This window comes from Elephas maximus, chromosome 16 (assembly GCF_024166365.1).
Source record: "Elephas maximus indicus isolate mEleMax1 chromosome 16, mEleMax1 primary haplotype, whole genome shotgun sequence".
In the NCBI taxonomy this organism is placed as follows: Eukaryota; Metazoa; Chordata; class Mammalia; order Proboscidea; family Elephantidae; genus Elephas; species Elephas maximus.
In genome coordinates, this window is record NC_064834.1 from 65,511,311 (window position 1) to 65,533,681 (window position 22,371).

Below are 22,371 nucleotides of genomic sequence, written 5' to 3' on the forward strand. Positions count from 1 at the left end.
TATATGGACATGATGAGGGACTAATTAAATTAGCATTTAGATGATAATAAGGAGGCCTGGTGGCACAGTGATTAAGCACTCAGCTACTAATCGAGAGGTCGGTGATTTGAACCCACCAGCTGCTCAGGGGGAGAAAGACCTGGAGGTCTGATCCAGTACAGATGACAGCCTAGGAAATCCTATGGGGCAGCTCCACTCTGTCCTACAGGCTTGCTATGAGTCGGAATCACCTTGATGGCACACAACACAACAACAACATAGATAACAATGGAATAGTAGGTCCTGCTAAAAAGAATGAGGCAGATTTGTGGATGGACAAGGAAATATATCCAAAATAAATTAAGTTTAAAAACAAGCTGTAGAGTGGTATGCACAGCATATGTCCATTTATAGAAAAGTAGTAAAGAAAAGGGTATGCATGTGTTCGCACACATGCTTATATATGAAAAGAACGTTTCTGGAAAACACAGGAAATTCTTAAGCAGTGGTTCCCTTTGTGGAGAAGACTTTACTTTTTACTTCATATCCTTCTCTGCTCTTTCGATGTTCTCTCCTTTTTTTTTTATACCATGAGAATGTAAAGAAAATTTTTTCAGATAATTTGAGTAAACAGAAAAAATATAAAGTTTAAAAAATTATATCTGCTTTATAAGTACTATCACAGATTAGGAGTTCTTAAAGTATAGCCCATTATACTGAGTCTGTCATTATATGGTCACAAAAATGGAACTTTTTTTTAAAGTAACTTTTATTGTGCTTTAAGTGAAAGTTTACAAATCAAGTCAGTCCCTCACATAAAAACGCATATACACCTTGCTACATATTCCCAATTACTCTCCCCCGCCATGAGACAGCCTGCTCTCTCCTTCCACTCTCTCTTTCTGTGTCCATTTTGCCAGCTTCTAGCTCCCTCTACCCTCCCATCTCCCCTTCAGGCAGGAGATGTCAACATTGTCTCAAGTGTCCACCTGAACCAAGAAGCTCACTCCTCACCAGCATCCCTCTCCAACCCATTGCCCAGTCCAATCCATGTCTGAAGAGTTGGCTTTGGGGATGGTTCCTGTCCTGGGCCAACAGAAGGTCTGGGGGCCATGATCACCGGGGTCCTTCTAGTCTTGATCAGACCATTTAAGACTGGTCTTTTTATGAGAATTTGGGGTCTGCATCCCACTGTTCTCCTGCTCCCTCAGGGGTTCTCTGTTGTGTAAAATGAAACATTTTTGTAAAAGCTGGGGTCTATATGTATCCCAGGAAACCCTGGTGGTACAGTGGTTAAGAGCTATGGCCGCTAACCAAAAGGTTGGCAGTTCGAATCCACCAGGTGCTCCTTGCAAACTCTATGAGGCAGTTCTACTCTGTCCTGTAGGGTCGCCATGAGTTGGAATCAACTCGATGGCAATAGGTTTGGTTTGGCTTATATGTATCCCAACATCTCATCAAAACTCTTACGGGGACCTCACATCTGGTAGATATAAAGATAAAAATAGAAGACCATGATACTTACTAAGAAATACGGTTTTTAAAGGGTACATTCATGGGATGGACTAAAATGAAGTGACAAGTTTCCAATCTAAATTGAACTGAAACTTTTCTTTCTGCTTAGATAACTCCCACTAGGTGGCAGCAAAGACTTAGAATAAGAAGGAAGATGCTGGGCGATAGACTTTTTAAAGCAGGAGATAAGCTTTAGAGGTGGCTTTTCAACTCTATAAATGGAGGCTAGTGGGCTCAGGGAGGCAGGAGGAGTTACTCCAGGTCTCCCTGCTAGAAGAGCAGTAATCTAGGGAGGTGGATGGTGCGGGGATTGTTGGAGCGGGGAAGACTGGGACAAGTTACTCTCTCTGAACCCTTATTTCCTCATCTGTGAAATGCTAATAACAGCTACTTCCTAGGAAGAGAAGAGATGGTGCATTATGAAGTGCTTTCCAGAACACTTGGAATGCTTGACACAGTGGCTGCAACAATGGGCTCAAGCATAACAACGATCGTACGGATGGCACAGGACTGGGCAGTGTTTCGTTCTGTGATACACAGGGTGGCATTGAGTCGGAACCAACTCGATGGCACCTAACAACAGCAACAGCACAGTCCCTCTCTTCCTTGGTTAGGGGCAGAGCTGGGACGAGAAAACAGATTTCTTGACTCTAAGTCTTGTTCTCTTTACAAGTGCCTTAGTGCTCAGACATTTCAAAGCTATAAAAGACCCTAGAATTTAAGAACAGTAAGTACCAACATGATCATTTTGCACTGAGGGCTTTCTATGAACCAGGCACTATGTGACGAAGGCTTTATAAACGTGGTACCAGCTAGTCTTCACAATCCTCCCAGTCAACTGCCCTGCAGTCTAGAAGGCCTCTGATGCCATAAAAAAACCATTGCCGTTGAGTTGATTCCGACTCATAGTTATCCTACAGGACACAGTAGAGCTGCCCCATAGAGAGAATTTCTAAGAAGCGCCTGGTGGATTCAAACTGCCGACCTTTTGGTTAGCAGTCGAACTTTTAGCCTCTACACCATCAGGGTTTCCTTCTGATACCATAGGTGGTCTTATACCTCTCTGATCCTCAGCGCCCTGCACAATGCCCCATGGAGGGGGGATGCTCTGTAACTGATTTTGATCATCTTTCTCAAAGAAGGCAAGTGACCCACCAAATGCTGAACATCGAAAGCCAACGAGCTGGTAAAGTTAGGCTGGAAGTAGACACTGGAGTTGGGTCTCCTTCATCTCAACCCTTAAGACATAAATTAAGCCAATCAACAAGACTACCTCCTAGAAAATGGAATACTGGCCCACATCAGCTGACCCATAATATTCTAGTCTATTCCACAGAGCCTACCATTAATCTCTAGACAAAACCATATTCTTCACTTAAGCCTTACATCATGCTGGAAAAGATGTGGAGAGAGAATATTCAGGCTGGATTGTTTCTCTTCCCAGGCTCCCTCTAACTGAGCTCTTTGATAAAGAACAAAACGTCCTACTCTCTATCTTCATGTTTTTCAGCTGTTGAGAAAATTGTTTCCACATCACTGAAGCAGCTGCTGATAAATATAGAAAGCTGGTGATCGCCACTGGAATTAGTGTCAAAGTCAGAAATAGGTGAATACGGAGCAGCATCAAGGAAATAAACCCACTAGCAGCTTGCCAAAATTCTACCAAGGAAAAATAGTGACCAAGTGTGAAAAGATAAACAAACAAAAAACCCTTAAACCCTTCCCCCAAGCCAACAGAAAGACTGGGATTTGGCTACTCATGTCCAAGTTAAACTAACATCCAAGAACACACCTGGTTCCGTATTTATATAATTTTGTTCAGAGGCAATGAATATCCTTGAGAATAGGAATCCTGCCTCATTTAATATATTGCCTTTTTTTTTTTTTTGGCACAGGGGTATGGACACCTGGGCTTCAAAGGTATTTAAGCTGAAGAATGGGACATGTGGTCTTGGGAAGGAAACTGGTGTTCTCTAGTTTAGGCTGATGTCATTGCTTGGACAACACTTATGGTCCTGTCAGCCCGGATACCTATATGCTCCTTAAGAACTATTTCTGCCTGCCTGGAATTTCCCTTTTGAGAAAAGGAAGGGCCAAAAATGTCATACTCTGTGAAGATTTCTTTTGGAAAAAGAAGGCTGAAAACATGGAGCTATAGAAAAGAGAAGGCCTTTCTGAACTCTGTGGTAACAAAATTCCATTCATCCCAACCTTCCAGGCCTACACTAATGATGGTGGTAGCTACTATTCAGAATCCCTGGGTGGTGCAAATGGTTAAGACAGAAAGAATGGAGGTTCAAGTCCACCCAGAGGTGCCTTGGAAGAAAGGCCTGGTGATCTACTTCTGAAAAATCAGCCATTGAAAACCCTGTGGAGCACAGGTGTACCCTGACATACATGGGGTCACCATAAGTTGGAGCCGACACCATGGCAATTAGTTTCTGGTTATATATCATTCAGAGCAGCTACTCACGTAAGAGCCAAGCTTCCAGAATACAGAATAGGACTTTTCCTTACGAGGAATTTTTGGCCAAGGTTTCAGAGTTGAGGAGAATAGTGATAAGTATCCATTTTCCCAAGAAGCACACTAGACTTCCTAAAGACAGTAGAATCTGTCTAATGACTATGGACCCCTATTGTTCACCTACCTCCAGATACAGAACAGAAAAGTACAGAAGAGAATCAGCAGGAAGCTGTGCACACAGCTGGGGTGGTGTTTCCCTACCCTCTGCCGTGAGACTGTTTAGAGGACCCTGCAAGAAAGGGAGACCAGCCCGGATGTTTACCGGGTTGGGAAGCTCAGGCCCTAGTCCTGCCATGAGACCCAAGAGAAACTCAATGGAAGAGCTCTTGACAAATTACCTGTGTGACCTCCAGCTTGGAAACTGCCCTTGAAGGCGGAAGTGGGAGCAGCATGGGGATGCACAAATGGCTTGTGGATGGTACCGAGGCCCAAGCATCTTGAGTGAGCCCACCTGAGAAAGCTGCCTGCTGACGGAAGGGGGCCGGACTGGCAAGAGGCTATGAGGAGACCATGAGAAGGCAGGAGCAAAGCCTGGGAAAGTGGGGGGTGGGCTGGTCACAAGAGGTTAGCCAGAACTTGCATGCCTTTGTCAAGGAACTCATAATGGGGCCCCCAAAAATTGTCATCAGCTAGGATTAGCCAAAAAAGAAGCATGATGTGCCAGTGTTATAACACCCCTTTACCTCTTGTCCTCCTCCCCTGGCCAGAGCCCAAAGGAGCCACAGGCAGGCCAGGAAGGAGGTAAAGAAGAGGGTGTGCCCCCTTCCTCGCTGTGGGCCTCCAGGTTGGGTGGGGCCTGAGCTGGGAATACGCGGGCAGCTTTGGAATTTTAAACTGGACTACTTTTTAAGAGCCGAAAGTGACCAGAAAGCTATGGGATCTGCCTAAGATAGTCTTAAGGGATGGGAAACAGGTCTCTGATATATGATAATAAAAGCAGCAAGAGGAAAAATAAATAAGTAGATAAATAAATAAATAAGGCTTTTTTGCCCCCATGTGTTTTATCCCATTCAATTAACCAACTGGACAACTCCCAGTGGTTAAGGACTTAGGAGTCAAAGAGATCTGGAGTCAAACTCCAGCTTGGCCCCTGAACTGAGGGACCCTGGACAAGCTAGGTAACCACTGGGCTTCAGTTCCTTCATCTGTGAATGGGTAGGTTCCAGGGTAGTTGTGAGGATTAGAACGAATATGCATCATCACTAAGCAGAGTGCCAAGCACACAGTAAACACTCAAAGTCTCTGAGTAGCCTCACATCTGCAACAATCCAACACCACCTACATGTCACTCTTCTCCTTTAAAAAAAAAAGGTCCACGGTCAGCATCTGGGGAAAGCATTTTGGTTTCTCTGGTTTCATAACCATCGTAATATTAACATCTTATGTTACCCAGCTTTTAACTTTTGAAAGGTCTTAACATCTGCTATCTTGTGCCGCCCTTACAGCTCCCCACTGGACTGGGAGGACAGAGATTACACACATTTTACAGAGCAGAGAACATTTTAGAGCCAGAGTGATCCTGAAGACCACCTGATGTACTTGCTTCATTTTACACTGAGGATACTAGGGCCCACAGTGGGTCTGGGTTTTGCCCAAAGCTGCACAGCTAAACAGCACTCAGTCAGACTGCTAAGCCTGTTTTCTCTTCCAGTACACATGAACCTGGGCTTTTGGAGCCTACAGGGCTTCTTAGGGCTTTAAATCCCAAACATGGATTTGTTTCCCTGGCTATTCCACTGTAAATGGGAGTTAAGAAAAACAAACAAACAAAAAACAGCCAGGATAAAAGCAGAACATGAGATATTGACTTGAGGATAAAGACAGGATAACCAGAAAATTATTGCCAAAATAATGTAAATTGTAAAAGGGACCAGAGAGCAACTTTTCTTATCTAATTGATGCTTGCTGAGGTACTGTGAACTGCTCCATAGAATTTTCAAGGAGCAGCTGGTAGATTTGAACTGCCGGCCTTTTGGTTAGCAGCCGTGGCTTGCCATATCTCTTAACCACTGTGCCACCAGGGCTCCTTGAGGTACTGTGATATTATAAAACAACTGCAAAGATTTAGAAACAGTTCACGGCATTCCCTTCCCTTACTGTAAATTTTTTAAATTAAGAATAAAAAATAATAAGTTTCAGTATTGAAACTGTTTCCCAGATAACTTCTAGGAAATTCAAGCTTTCTCTGAAATACTTTTTTAAAATTATAAAAGAAGAAAGAAACAATATTTTTCATAAATGAAGATGAGCACATAAGCGCATGGCTATCCACATGGATCAAAAATAAATAGAAACAGAAAAGCATTTCAGATTTAGTTTGTTATTAATAGATAGTGGAGTAAGACTTTGGAGACTATAAAATATTCAAGTGGTGTCCTTTAAAGAGGCTGTTAACTAGAGGCACATATCCCTGGCCAGGACTCAATCTAAGGAGCTTCGAGGAAGAAAACAAATTTAAGTTCCAGGGTTGGGTGAAGCTGAGGTCCTGAATCTCATGACGTCTTATCTTGTCATTCCATTGTTCCTACAGGACATGGATTCTCCCATTATCTTGTGTGATAGAGCAGTGAAGTGGTAATCTCGTGTGATAACGTTAGAGAATAGTTGCTCTACCCAAAATAGAGAGAAAGAAGTGACACAGGAGAAGAGTGACCTGCGTGTGGTTCAGATTGTTAGGCTGTTAACCAACTGCCTTCAACACGAGGCTTCAACACGTGGCAGACTGGCCTCTGCCACTTGGATTCCTGAATGGGGGATGTAGTGGCTGCCCACTTGATATGGGACACATATTCTCCAGTTTGCTAGGGGTCCCCCCTCCGTAGTGTCTTAAGTATCCACTGCTACGTATTGACATCTTGCATCTATGTTACCAGCCCAGCCCCTGTAGGTGCTGGATTTGCAACCCATGGATTAAAAAAAATCTAGACTTTCTGAATGTTATTGTTGATAAAGAGTGAACCGACAGTTTTCAGATCTTCAAGGTATAAAGGATCTGGACATTTGAAAACCTTTCCTGGACCAAAAAGGCCTCATCATTTGGTAGTGGTAAGAATATCAATCTAGTAAGTCGATATTGTTGAATGTTGACCTTCACCTTTGTCTGGGTTGGTGAATGTCATCAGGCCCCAAACCACACATTTATGCACTGACAAATACTGACCAGCCAAGGTGTGTGTTTTTTTCATTTAAACCAAATCACTGAAATGAGTCCATACTTTTTCTTTTTTAGCATGTCATGGCAAATACCATGGGTCAACATAAGGAAAGGTGGATAGAGGGAAAAACACAATGTGAAATTGCGTATTTGTTAGGGCAAGCACATTTTAAGAGTTAACATAAAAAATGCTCTCTAACTTCTAACATTCTATGTTGTCATCAGCCAGAAAAGCAATCTGAGGTCACAGGGCAGGTATTAGGTGGGGAGAGTCAAAACTTTCATGTAGGTGTGATGTATTCCTACTCTATGGCAAAGGAGGCCACAGTGCTATAAATGATTTATAGCTCAGCTTCACTAAGGACGACCTAGAATTATTTTGAAAGGTTAATGTGGTCCCTAAATATGTGACCTTGAACCAGACTTTCCATAACCACTCATGTTCCTGTTTAGGTCAGTGGCCTGTTTTGCTGTCTTCATGGCCATGATGGAAATATTGTGAGCCAGAGTGGCCTCTGATGAGCTATTTTAAGTGTAGGTTCTTGTTGTCTTTGGAAAATAATGCTGCAAAACAAACATGTTTTCATGGGCCATGATAGCAACACATTATCAGCCTTCATCAGGAAAGCTGACGGCAGGCCCAGGAGCAGCCGTTTTCTAAGTCCCCTATAATCTAATATTTGGCAATAAATCCCATCCTTCTCCCCCTTCAAAGTGTAGACCACATATACTTACAGGGTTTCAGTTACTTTGGTCATAGTTTTCACAAATATAAACCACTGACAAATTTCAAACTTCCAATTCTAATCCCTACAGCAGTGCCCACAGGATCCTGTTAGGGGTATTATGAGTTCTCAAGGTCAATAAGCCCTCTCCTTTCACTGGTATTGACCATGTTTTGTTCCATAGTCAAGACTGGGATCTGAGCAGGAAATTCATAAGAGCTCTGTTCTTGCTTTCCCTCTCAAATAACTGATTAAGAATTTATTAAACAGGAATGTCCTGGCTAATACTGATAGGTATTGTGTGAGCACTGAAGAAACGGGAAGATAATTTGTTGTGGACAACACCAGCCTAGACCCCGTACCCCAAAAGCATTACAATCAAGTGACTCAGAATTTCTGCTAACTACCTTTGGAGGGTGGCTCTGAACAGCCCACAAGCATGCCACTGTGCTCATGACTGGACCTGGTAACTAATTGTGATGGGCCTAGAGATACAAGCCTAGAAAGGCTGAATTTCTTGTGGCCTACTTGAAACAGGGTGAACAGTATGGGTGTCTTATACACAGTAAGTACACCCGATATTTGAGAGTATAAATTTATGGAGCAGAACATGTACTTTGGAAGGGATGCTGAAAACTGATAAGAAGATGAGAGCTTTAATAGCTGCTTAAAGACAGTGTTTACTGTCTAGCATAAGAATCTCTTGAATGACCACTCTTCCATTTCCTTGAACAAATGGATAAAAATAATTACATTATCTGTTTCCTAGGAATGTAATGGAGATTAATTCTTTGATAGGAAATAAAAAAATTAGCCTAAAACATTAATACTATTTTGTTACCTCCTATTTTTTTATAGTTTTTAGGGATAAGGTCCTACCTACCACAGAGAGCTCTATGTGTGTGTGCATGTGTTCACATGCACATTTTTAGAACTACAATGAAAGGAAAGACTAAATGTATGGAATAAACCATCATCCTAGTAAGTACACTCACAGCTTCAAAATTCCTAACCAACAATGTCAAATCCCAGCTGGTAGAGGACAAGCCCAGAGGACTATTGCTTTCTGGGCCCTTTCACTGCACTACGGTCTCCGTTTGTCCCCTGTGGTTGCCCAGCGAACATCACAGGGATTGGCCTGAGATTAAAAGGATTCTCTTTTGACTAAAAATGCTCTACTACAGCAAGAGGAAGATGGGCAGCTATGAAAACAAAGCCAAGTACTACCCAATCATGGGGTACTCTTGGCAAAGGCTACAGTCACGTGGCAGCCTAACGGATGCTGACTTCCAACCTTCATGGATGAAAAGTTCAGGCTGTACCTTCATCCAGCAAGGCGTTCTCAGCATGTGGCCTCCCCCAGGGTAGGAAAAGTGACCACTCACCTAGCACATGGCTTTCCCAGGACCTCTCCGTGGGCTTTGGGGCAGCTCTCCCTTCTGCTTACAGTATATAAGCCAGACAGGCCTTGCAAACGTTGTTTAATCCCTGAGCCACCTCCCAAAAGAGATTATGTTGTACATCTTTGTGCAGGAAGACAGAGGTTGAGCTGATGTGTCTGAAGCTCAAACCTGTGTCCTCAGCACTGCTGATACCCTTTTCTTGACAGGGGGACAGGGATTGGAAAACCATAAAGCAGAGACTTCCACCAGCAGGCTGAGTGGTGCCCCATGTTTTCTGCTTCAGTTAGGACCAGAAATGGAGTAAGAAACCAAAACCAAACCAAACCCACTGCCATCAAGTCAATTCCAACTCAAAGAGACCCTATAGGACAGAACAGAACTGCCCCTAGGGTTTCCCAGACTAAATCTTTCTGGGAGCAGACCTGCCACATCTTTCTCCTGCTAGGTGACTGGTGGGTTCGAACCACTAACCTTCCAGTGAGCAGCCAGGCTTTTAACTACTGTGCCACCAGGGCTCCTTGGGGGAAGGACAGGGGTCGAAAAAAGAGAATGACCAGAGTGGGAGAGGGAATAAACAAGAGAGGAAGAAAGATAGGAGCCCCAGCTGAACGCTGCTACCTGCAATTACCTGAGGTGTTAGTGATGCCCATGCCACTGTGAACACCCATGGACACCTGCCCAGTAGTTGCCAGGGGAGGGTTCAGAAAATTAGCAGCCGCTGCTTTTAAGATTTGGGCATAGCCCTTAGCAAACCCACTCTTAAAATTGTACCAAGAAGGTTTGCTTTAACACCTTGAGCTGACTTTCCTAATTTAGTTGTAAACTTTAACCTGCTGAAGACTGTAAAATTTTTAACTGGCTGCACCCCCCGCCAGCACATACTAGCTCTTGCCAAAAAGGAAATCATACTCGAGTTCTACGTCAGCTTCTCAAGATTCAGTGGTCATCAAGATTCAGTGGACATTAGCAAATGTCAGTTCATTTACTCTATTCCAAAGTCAGGAAGAAGAAAAGAAGGGGCCGAATGTCAGTTTCAGTTCTTTCATCACGTGACCCATCATTTAATACACGCATAGCTGAAGGTCATAACAAGGGCAGAATATAGTGAGACATCAGTCTGGAATTCGGCCTTTAGTTTTATTCCATAAAATTGGCATTACTGTATTTTTAATGTACTCTGTTTTTAAAAAGGTAATACATACACATGGTGAAATATATATATATATATATTTCGCACTGTAAAAGTAATTGTCCTTCCCTCTCTATCTCCCAGCCTAATAGCAATTCTCAAATATCCTTTCAGAGACAATCCTTATAAATACACGTGTATAGGTATACAAAGAAGTCTTTTTGAAGAGCTAAAGTTTCACTGCTCCTAAATATTAAAATTAAACTGAGGAACAACTGCTGCTCTAAGTATTAAAATTTGAGTTTTTCCAATAAGTTATTAGGAGGTGTGGGTCTTATTATGTAAGAGGCAGATCTGCCGAAACTAAAACAGCAAGTAACAAAATGCCATTAACATTCCACCTGCTGAAAGCACTTTTTAATTTAGCCCCTTAGTTGTACCCACCACCTATAGTGCAAGAGCCTTTCTGCCTTTTCCGCAACCGCGATAGCCAGGCTCAGGTTAAGTGAAAGGATGTGTCGCTCTGGGATCTTTATGTCTGATTCGCAATTGTTAGAAACTCGGTATGAAATATCTGGAGAGTAATGTTCCTCTTTGCAACGTACCTCGTCTCTCTGTAACAAATCCCTGGCGACTATGTCAATTCCAGAATGTCTCAACACCCATCCTATACCTAATAGTATAATATTACCCAAAAATCATTGCTATCAATTCCAACTCATAGAGATCCTATAGGACCGTGGGGCAGTTCTACCCTGTCCTATAGGGTTGCTATGAGTTGGAATTGACTCAATGGCACCCAACAACAACAACAAAAGAACTGCCCCATAGGGTTTCCAAGGCTGTAATCTTTATGGAAGCAGACTGCCACATCTGTCTCCCCAGAGTGGCTGGTGGGTTTGAACCACCGAGCTTTTGGTTAGCAGCTGAGCACCGAACCTTCAAGTCACCAGGGCTCCTTAGTGTAATATTACTCAGCCATAAAGAGAAATGAAGTTCTCATACATGCTACGACATGAATGAACCTTGAAAACATTGTGCTGAGTGAAATAAGTCAATTACAAAAGGACAAATATTGTATGATCCCACTCATACTAAATATCTGGAATCCCAGTAAAAACCCAATATAGACAAAAGTTCATTAGTGGTTACCTGGCGTGGGCACGAGGAAGTGGGAAAGGAAGACTCGATACTTAGTGGACACTGAGCTTCTGTTAAGGATGATGGTGTAATTTACCAGTGGGTGAGGGGGATCGTTAAACAGCAGGATGAACATATTTGATGTCACTGAATTATACATGTCAAGGTTGCTGAAAGGTCAAATGTTTCATTGCATGTGTATTTACCACAATTAAAAAAATGAAACAAGGTAAAACTTAAAAAAAAAAAAGTGATATTGAAACTGTCACATCAGTTAGAGTTCGTCTTTCCAGGATTCCCCTAGGACAGTGCTCGCCTGTCCGAAATGCCCAGAGGTGTGGCTGCCCTCCAACATCACTCAGAGTTGGGGACATTCATTCCCTAACACCTCCACCTTTTCTTAAAAGTTCGTGATTCTGGCATCAGCAAATTGATCTGTTATCAATAAATAACCTCCTCTCCTTTTTTATTGAATAAGGGGCATAGAGGAAAGTTGGTAAATGAGATGAGAAAGTAAAAGTGAGTTTACACATGCCTCCTGTACACTCACGCTGTACCTGTGTGCTTTTAAGGACCTAGCAAAGGCCTTCGAGCAGCAGCAGCCAGAACTCAGCCCTGCAGACCTGGGAGCTGAGATTTCCTCCCTGCGGGGCTCTCCTGGAACACCACCCATTCACACACTAAACTAACGTTCCTGCACTTGGATGCACACAGCGCTCTCTCCGCCATGACTCATAGTCTGACAGGAGAGAGAAACAGAGAGACCTAACAGTGCTGTGTACGCACTATATGTGGTAACAGCTTCAGCCAGGGCATGTGTGAGCTGGCCTGCTACCAAGAGGCCCAAGAAACCGCAAGACTTCTGAACTTTTGTGTGACACTCAAAAAAAACCAGTTTTTGAAAACAAGATGCGTGAACAAAACACAGCGTGAAGAAGTGACGCATAATTGTTCACATATCTCCAGAGCCATATCTGGAAGAATGCTCATGAAAATGTTAACAGAGGCGAGCTCTTGGTGATGGGATTTCAGTGCTTTTTATCTCCTTCTTCATACTTTTCTGGACTATTTGTATTGTTTTACGCCCAGCACTTATCATTACACAATAAAACCACTGCAAATGAGAAGACTGTTATTAGTCCCGTTCAGAGGTAGAGAAGGCTTTTATTCAATTTCCGGAGTGTTTCTTGGGCTTTATGTGCTAGGCCTTGTATAAGAGAGAAAGCCAGCAGGGGAGGTCCTCATATTCAAAGAGTTCATTATCTTGAGGAAGGGAGGTGGACACAGATGTAAACAATTAAAATGCAATAGGTTACGTATTGATGTTGGTACATGCTGTGACGAATGCCCCATAGTCATCAGTGTAAGATGTTAACAATAGGGGACGAAGCTGGGGGAAGGTTATATGAGAACTCTGCACTTTTTTTTTTAACTTTTTTATAAATCTCAAGCTATTTAAAAAATGTTTTTAATGTAATGAAATAATATGTTAAGTGCTAGAATAGAGGCTATATGCAAAGTACTATGGGAGTTAAGAGGAAGACCTAACTGGTTTTGCCTGAAGAGGTCAAGGAAAGTTTAAAGGCTTAAAAAAATATTTTACAATAGTTTTAGACGTACAGAAAAGTTACAAAAATAGTGCAGGGAGTTCCCATATACTCTTTCCCCAGCTTCTTCCCCTGTTGTTAACATCTTACACTAATTACTATGGCACATTTGTCACAGCATATACCAACATCAATATGTAACCGATTGCATTTTAATTGTTTACATCTGTGTCCACCCTCCCTTCCTCAAGACAATGAACTCATATAGGCTATTCGGACCTAAAAGAATAAGCAGGTTATGTGCCTGGTGATTGGGGGTGAAAGGGATTCCAGGCAGAGGCTAGAAAAGAAGTAATGGCATGGACACATGGAAGAATGTTGGTCTGGGGGAACATGGACAAGTCCAAGGTGGCCAGTGCATTAAAGAATTATGGACACGTGAGGGAATGATGTAGATGCTTGAGAAATGTGGATTAATGACAGCTGCTAAAGCGCCTTGAATACTAAGTGAAGGAGTGTGGTCTTTATTCTGTAGGCACTGGACAGTCATAGTCATGTATCCATTAACTTATTCTTAAACCAGCAAACATTTATTGGGCTCTTACTATGTGCCAAGCTGTATGCTAGAAATAAACAATTCTAAGATAAATAGAGCAGGATTCCCATTTTTAACAGATGAGCACTCTTGAAAGAAAACTCTGACAGAAGCGTGCAAGGTGACCTGGACTCAGAAAAGACCGAGAGGCAGTTGTCCTGTCAGCAAAGCGATGCCAGGTGCAATGGGGGGACCATTTCACTGGGCAGATTAGTTTTCTATTTCCAACATGGTTTAACAAGGAAAAAAAAGTCTTTTAATAGGTTAAGTAACTAAAATTTGACCTTGCTCTTGGAAAGTTGAATGAGCATTGAACAGAAGTGCTAGCACTCCAGGTAACTACCCTCCCTGGTAACCTTCACCTTCAACCCAAATACCTTTGGTTAATGTTTTATGACTTCTGAGAAGATCAAAATGGGCAAAGTTTCTTTCCCTGGCAGTTATCCTACTCCAGAAAAGAAGGAAAACTGACAGGAACTGGAATTTTACCAGCCTTCAAAATCACTCCAACATTCTCAGATTTGAAGCAGGGTCAGAAATCACTGCTGTGAATGCTCCAAATGAAGGGGGCCCTGCTTTGGGCTTCCCAAAGAGAAACCTGCTCCCTGATGGCTCTGGTGGGTGAGCCCCTCACCTTACTCTAGCGCTGAAATCACAGGTGGGACAATTATGGCCCCTTCCTTCATATAAAAGCTTTTGCAGGTAAGTGAATTTCTTCAGATTAGTGAAAATCCACAGATATAAATTTCCACACACAAAAATGTCTTTATTGACATAAAATGATACTCGTGAAGAGTATGCTTCTTAGCTCAAGTAAATACATGAGACTAAATGGGCAGCTCCTGTCGGGGGGCGAGACGAGAAGGCCGAGGGGGACAGGAGCTGGTTAAATGGACACAGAAAATGAAAGAAAGGAGAAGAGTGCTGTCACATTATAGGGAGAGCAACTAGGGTCACAAAACAATGTGTGTATAAATTTTTGTATGAGAAACTAACTTCAACTGCAAACTTTCACAGAAAGCACAATAAAAAAGAGAAAGTCTTTCTTTATATTCCCAGCTTAATCATATGGATATAGTCCTTGACTAGAAAAAGGAGGAAACAAGTTATCTCCTTACAGGGGTGTGGATTCTCCAGCCCCATGGTGAAAATAACATGGAGGGTAGGGGCCCTGACCAGCACCGCTGCGTGTCTACTTACCCTGCAGTTTCCAAAGCTCATAGAACAAGAACTCAACGCACTTTAACTGAAAGGTTCTCAAAGAACCTCGTCCCCACATGCTACAAAGGAAGGGGATCCTATGGGCAATTTTGACATGAGGACCCTGATAAACTCTGGGAACACTGAAGACTAAGGAGTAATGACACAGAGAATGAAAGCAAAGGACCCTATAGAGATTGAAGCAACCTGCATCTGTTTTTGCCTCCCAGGTTTTTTCCACTCTTTGTCAGCCTTCCCTCTCTGGCATGGTATCCTTTTTTGTTGTTGTTGTTAAAAGTGTACCCAGCAAAACATACACCAATTCAACAATTTTTACATGCACAATTTTTTTCAGTGACATTGATTACATTCTTCAAGTTGTGCAACATTCTCATCCTCCTTTTTAGCACTGTTCCTCCCCCATTAACCTAAGCTCACTACCCTCTAAGCTTCCTATCTAACCTTTTGAGTTGCTCTTGTCAGTTTGAGCCCATGTAGATAGTTCTTTCAAAGAGCACAATTCTGACATGCTATCTTAAACAGTTGATAGTTCATAAATGCTTGCTGGTTATGAAGATGATGACGATGTTATATCCTAGTCTTCTTATCCACTTCTGTACCATCTCTGGCGCTCCATACTACCAGTTGGCATCAAGTTGACTTTGATACCTGTAGAGTAGGGACCGTCTTACACGGAAGTCCAGAAATCAATGCTTGAAGAGTAAGTTATTGTTTTATAAGTATACGGTACTTTAATACATTTACTCATTTAACCCTATAAGGTAGGTACCTAGTACCATCCCATTCTACAGATGAGGAAATGGGCAGTAGAGAGGTAAAGAGGCTGCCCACAGCACACAAAGTAGGAAACGGCAGAGCCAGAACCTGACCCCAGGCAGATCTTCATCACTCCACCCATTACGTGCCTCAGCAGACAATTCTCACTCAGCCTGCAAATGATTTTTTGAGAGGGATCACACAGAGAAAAGAAAAATTTCTTGCCACTATTAAAAGTTATTGCACCAAACAGAAAAGCAAAATAATTGGAAAACTCTTCTTTCCCCTTAAAAATGATCTTTATCTGAAATGACTTAAATTTGGTCTGAGTAGAGCTTTTTCCCCATACCTGTAGGAGTTTCAATTGCAGCTGAAATAATGACAATGCTATACATAGAAGGGGAAAGCAGAGGAAGATGACTTTGGATGTATTTGTGCATGGGTGTTCATTGCATCAATCAGCCCAGCCCACATGCAGTCAGACACTACTCAGCCGCCCTTTGAAATGAAAAAGGCAATTGTAGACAACAGCCTACTCCAGCTCAAGTGCCTAAAATAGACAGCGGCTGTGTAGGAAAAAACAATCCAAACCTGATTCCCTGTGCTTCTTGCTTCTTGGTCGCCACACACAGACTTCATCCCCATACCTCTCCTTAGCCCCTGGGAACCTAGTCCCTCAAATTACTGGTAAATACATAGAGAAAATAGAATGAAATTAAGTTTTAGAGGATTATGCTTACTGTTCTGATATAAATAATATCTTCTGTCCATAAAAATGTTTTTCTAAGTATGGATCAGCCAGACTTAGACAATTGATTGTTTTTTATTAGTAGTAAAAGCAGTTTAATTCATGGTCACACAACCTTGTTAGGTAAGTTTTATAATTATCTACATTTTACATAATGTTTATGCTTATTGAATTGAAATTGCATTAGACTGGATGCAGCAAGTTTTATCTAATTCAGGAGCATTCACATTTTATGGAAGTAGTTTGTTTATGAGGAATTTCCTGATAGTTTCCACTTGCCAAATCAAGATAACAATAGAGAGGCAACTCTGGCATATGGAAAGAGCACTGTCCTTGGAGTCAAAACACTTAAATAGATATCCATCAGTCAGGTCATTGCCCCAAGGCTCAGCGCCCCATCTTTGAGAAAATAAGAGTGACAGCTGTGTTGTAAAGGAAATATTAGGGACAGCAATGTGGCATCTAGAGCAAGACAGCCTGGGTTTGAATCCTAATTCTGCTATTTACTCTCTGTGGACCTTGAGAAAATTACTTAACCTCTAGCACCTTTCATTTCTTCACCTGTGAAAAGGTGATATTATTAGTGTGTAGTAGGTTTGGGGTGTCCAAAGAAAGGTGTGGTCCTTGACCAGCTGCTGGGAGTAAAATCCCTGGACACCAAGGATTCCAGATGAGCGTACATGGTTGACAATACTCCATATGTACTGTCACACATGGTTGGTGGAAGAATTTAAGCACTGTCCGCGCACTTCACTGGGAGAGGACAACTGGAAGCTTGTGCCTAGTCTCTCCTAGACTCTGCCCTCTGTGCCTTTTACCTACGTTGTTTTAATCTGTATCCTTTCACTGTAATAAACAATAACCTTGAGTATAACAACTTTCCTAAGTTCCATGAGTTTTTCTAACAAATCGTTAAACCTGAGTGTGGTCTTAGTATATACCTATAAGGTTGTGGTAAGAATTAAATGAGTTAATATTTGTAAGGCAGTTACACAGTAAGTTCTATGTGAGTGTTTGAAGAAGAAAATACAATAGCTATAAAGGTTAGAGGAATTACTATAAGGGAGAAGAATGCACTGGGCATAATACAATACAGATGCCCCAGCCTCTGAGCAGCTGGAATAGAAATGTTGCATCTTTATTCAGGGAACTCAGAGACTATTTTGTACAAATTCTCCTTGCATCATCACTTAGCTTCTGCTGGCCATTCTCACCTCTGTCTTCCCTCTCAAACTGTCTTCACCTCCAACCCAGTAACTATGGGAAACCAGCCACCAAATGTAAAATAAAACTATGGTTCAAAAGACCAAACCTCTTTCTGAACAGAGCATTTCAAAGGAAAAAGATGACCCTGGCTGTCTGGTATATTTCACTGACTCTGTGAACATTACCAAAGGAGAGAGTAAATATTTCACACTAAAAAAATTTTCTGCTTCTATTTAGGAAGCTTTGCCAAATTTAGAGAGTGCTTTACTATTTTTTTAAACAGGAATTAAAGTCACACCAGGATAATTTTAAAGTATAGGACATTCTCAAAGCTTTACAAAATTACAACCAAGTGTTTTCTAATTATGCTCCAATGAATTTCAGAAGCTTGCTGAAAATTCCCATTGCTCTAGTGTTTGTGTTCCTGCCAAGTTTGGGTATTTTGCATGTGTGTATCCAGATACAAGAGCTCTCTTTTTCAGAGACATCCACACCCCCAAGCCCCACAAATACCATTCAAGTACTTATCTAAATAGATAAGTACTTGTTAAAAATAAAAACGCTCTGATCAAAGGCAATGCACAGAAATGGAATTCTATCCATCACGAGCAAGGGAGAAAATATGATTTGGCCCAACAATTTGAACACAAGCAATCATTATTAAATCTAGTATTAAAAAGGCAACAAATTTGGGTTTGATCACATTTTTACACTTAAGACTTTTATTATTTATTTTTTATGTTGTATAACATGTATGCCATATAAAAATAGGAAATATAGACAAAGAAAAAAACATTTAAATAAAAATTTGAATAACCACTTTGGTAGAGCTGTGACTGGGAAACATATTCGCAGTTTGCACAGACTGAGAGGACGGGAGGTCTGCACTCCTGTTTCTTAAACCAAACAATGAGGAGTATTTGATCAAACAACAAAAAGAGCAATAACCAGGAGCTGAAGGATCTGCATATAATCCTATCTCATCACTGAATAACTTGTAATGACCTTGAGTAAGTCTCAATTTCCCCACCTATCCAAAGAGATGGCTGGGCATTACAAAATTTGAGGATGCAACCATTCCTGTCATAGGCCTTCTGGACATGATTCTCCACTACAGCTGTCATCATAAAACTCTCTTCCTTAACTAGACTGAAGAATTCCTCCAAAGGTTTTGGGTAGCAAGCACACTTGCAAAGCAATCCCTCTGTTATGGTTTGAATTGTATCTCCCCAAAAGATGTATTCAAGTTCTAACACCTGGCCCCTGTTAATGTGACCTTATTTCAAAATAGGGTCATTGTGGATATAATTAGGTAAGTTACACACAGTCATACTGGAGAAGAGTGGGCCCTAATCCGATGATTTATGTCCTTATAAAATGAGAAGAGACAGACAGACACAGAGGGAATACGGACATGTAAAGACATGGCAAGCGTTGGAGTTATGCTGTCACAAGCCAAAGGAACATCTGAAAAAAAAAAAAAGGAACATCTGAAGCTACCAGAAAAAGATAAGCGAGAGTCAAGGAAAACATCTTCTCCTTCAGAGAAAGCATGATCTGCCAACACCATGAATTTGGACTTCTAGCCTCCAGAACTGTGGGACAATAAACTTCTGTTGCTTTAAGTTAACAACTTTGTGGTAAATTGTTAAGGCTGCCCCAAGAAACTACTGCACCCTCTCAAACAATGCCTGTGACTGTGGCCACGATGACCTTCCCAGTGACCTGGGGCTAGTTTTATCTCTCTGGGCAGGGTACTTAAGAACAATGACCATTTCAACCTGAAACCCTACCAGCATTGCTGTCCTACTCTGGCTCTTATTATTTATTTATTTTATTGTGCTTTAAGTGAAAGTTTACAATTCAAGTCAGTTTTCTCATACAAAAACTTACACACACATTGTTATATGACCCTAGTTGTTCTTCCTATAATTGACAGCACACTCCTCCTCTCCAACTTGTATTTCCCATGTCCATTCAACCAGCTCCTGTCCCGATCTGACTTATTTCACCTCCGCACAAGAGCTACCACTTAGTCTCATGTGTATACTTGAGCTAAGAAACACATTCCTCACCAGTATCATTTTATGTCTTATAAAAAAAAACCAGTGCTGTTGAGTCGATTCCAACTCACAGTGACCCTGTAGGACAGAGTAGAACTGCCCCATAGAGTTTCCAAGGAGTGCCCGGCAGATACGAACTGTCAACCCTTTGGTTAGCAGCCATAGCACTTAACCACTACACCACCAGAGTTTCCATTATGTCTTATAGTCCAGTCTAATCTTTGAAGAGTTGACTTTGGGAATGGTTTTAGTTTGGGGCTAACAGACAGTCCAGGGGCCATGTCCTCCGGGTTTCCTCCAGTCTCAGTCAGATCATTAAGTCTGGTCTTTCTACTAGAATTTGAGTTCTACACCCCACTTTTCTCCAGCTCCATCAGGGACTCTCTTTTGTGTTCCCTGTTAGGGCAGTCACTGGCAGTAGCCAGGCAGCATCTAGTTCTTCTGGTCTCAGGCTGATGGAATGTCTGATTTATGTGGCCCTTTCTGTTTCTTGGGCTCTTATTTTCTTTCTGTCTTTGGTGTTCTTCATTCTCCTTTGCTCCAGGTGGGTTGGGACCAATTAATGCATCTTAGATGGCTGCTTGCTAGCTTTTAAGAACCCAGATGCCATTCACCAATGTGGAATAGGTAACATTTTCTTAATAAACTTTGTTATGCCAATTGACCCAGATATCCCCTGAAATCATGGTCCACAGACCCCAGCCCCTGCTACTCTGTCCCTGAAGTGTTTGGTTGTATTCAGGAAGCTTCTTAGCTTTTGGTTTAGTCCAGTTGTGCTGACTTTCCTTGCATTGTGTGTTGTCCTTCCATTCACCTAAAATAATTCCTGCCTACTATCTAGTTAGTGAATACCCCTCTCCCGCCCTCCCCACCCTCGTAACGATCAAAGAATGTTTTCCTCAGTGTTTAAACTTTTTCTTGAGTTCTTATAATAGTGGTCTCATTCAATATTTGTCCTTTTGCGACTAACTTCACTCAGCATAATGACTTCCAGGTTCATCTATGTGATGAGATGTTTCACAGATTCATCATTGTTCTTTATTGTTGCGCAGTATTCCATTGTGTGAATATACAGTAATTTGTTTATTAATTCCTCCATTGATGGGCACCTAGGTTGTTTCCATCTTTTTGCTATTATAAACAGTGCTGCAATGAACATGGGTGAGCATATTTCTACTCGTGTGAGGCCTCCTATTTCTCTAGGATATATTCCAAGGAGTAGGCTTGCTGGATCTCATGGTAGTTCCAGTTCTAGCTTTTTAAAGGAAGCACCAAACCGATTTCCAAAGTGGTTGTACCATTTTACATTCCCACCAGCAGTGTGTAAGTGTTCCAGTCTCTCCACAACCCCTCCGACATTTATTACTTTTTTTTTTTTTGATTAATGCTAGCCTTGTTGGGGTGACACGGTATCTCACTGTAGTTTTGATTTGCATTTCTCTAATGGCTAATGATCATGAGCATTTCCTCGTGCATGTTAGCCGCCTGAATGTCTTCTTTGGTGAAGTGTCTGGCTCTTTTTAATTATCAGTAAGTTGTAGAAATTCAAATGCTGAGGATCTGGTCATGTTTGTTGAGTAAGGTGCATCCATACTTTCACTTTCTCCTTTCCTCCCAGCGGTTAAAATCCAATTTCTATGCAATTACTCTGGTCAGAACATTTTTGTTTTGAACCAGCATAAGGCTCTTCCATTTAATGGGAAGATGTGGAACCACTGTTATAAACCACACAAAATTCTTCTGGAGCAGAAGCAGCTTATCTCATGCTTACGTACTGAGACTCGCAGTGCTCAAAGGATTCATTCCAGGTCTCCCAAGGATTGGTAAAATACACAAAAACCCAGGTGAATGGCTCCTCTGCTTCCCAATGGTCAGGAAAGGGAGGAGGTAAGATGGAAGTCAAGCTTCCTTGCTTGATGTGTTCAGAACATTTCACTTAAAAGTCCTTAACTGACCTACACCTACCCAAGGCCATTCACTAGAAGAAATAGTGTAATTGGCCACTATTTTTATTTTGGGGCAAGTTGGTTCTATTGGGATTCACACAGGTCAGATGAGGCCTTTTCATAAAGAACTACAAATCCCACCATGTATGTGTGGCTTGTTCCCACTCTTTCTTCAGGTCTCTCCTGAGGTGCCACCTTTTAGAGAGGTCGTCCCTGACTGCCTATATAAATGTAGCCCCTTGATCCTACTTCATTTCCCTCCTAGGACTTAATTACCTCTTGGCATAGTAGATATTATTGTGTGTCTGTAGTTATTATCTATCTGCTCTTGCTGGAAAGCAAGCTTCCTGAGATGCAGAGTTTTTGTTTACGGCTAGCTCGCCGATGCAATGAACACTGTAGGTTCTCAGCAACTTATCTGCTAAATGAATCAATGACAGAGACCTTCCACATGGATAAAGGACAATTTAAGGGTAAGTATAAGTTACCACAGAGTTCCTGGGTAGTGCAAATGGTTAATGTGCTCAGCTACTCACTGAAAGGTTGGAGGTTTGAGTCCACCCAGAGGCACCCTGGAAGAAAGGTCTGGCAATCTAATTCTGAAATATCAGCCACTGAAAACCCTATGGAGCACGGTTCTACTATGACACACTTAGGGTTGCCATGGGTCAGAATGGATCCCACAGCAACTGTTAACAGCTGTAAGTCACCATATTTGCA

The 22,371-nt window shown here is 41.9% G+C and overlaps 1 protein-coding gene across 9 annotated transcripts in view; it reads right to left on the reverse strand.

Annotated features, from left to right (window-relative positions):
- The window catches only part of ABLIM1 (actin binding LIM protein 1), a 319,662-nt gene that overhangs the window by 114,288 nt on the left and 183,003 nt on the right, over window positions 1–22,371 (reverse strand). The gene's annotated exons all lie outside the window — the stretch shown is intronic.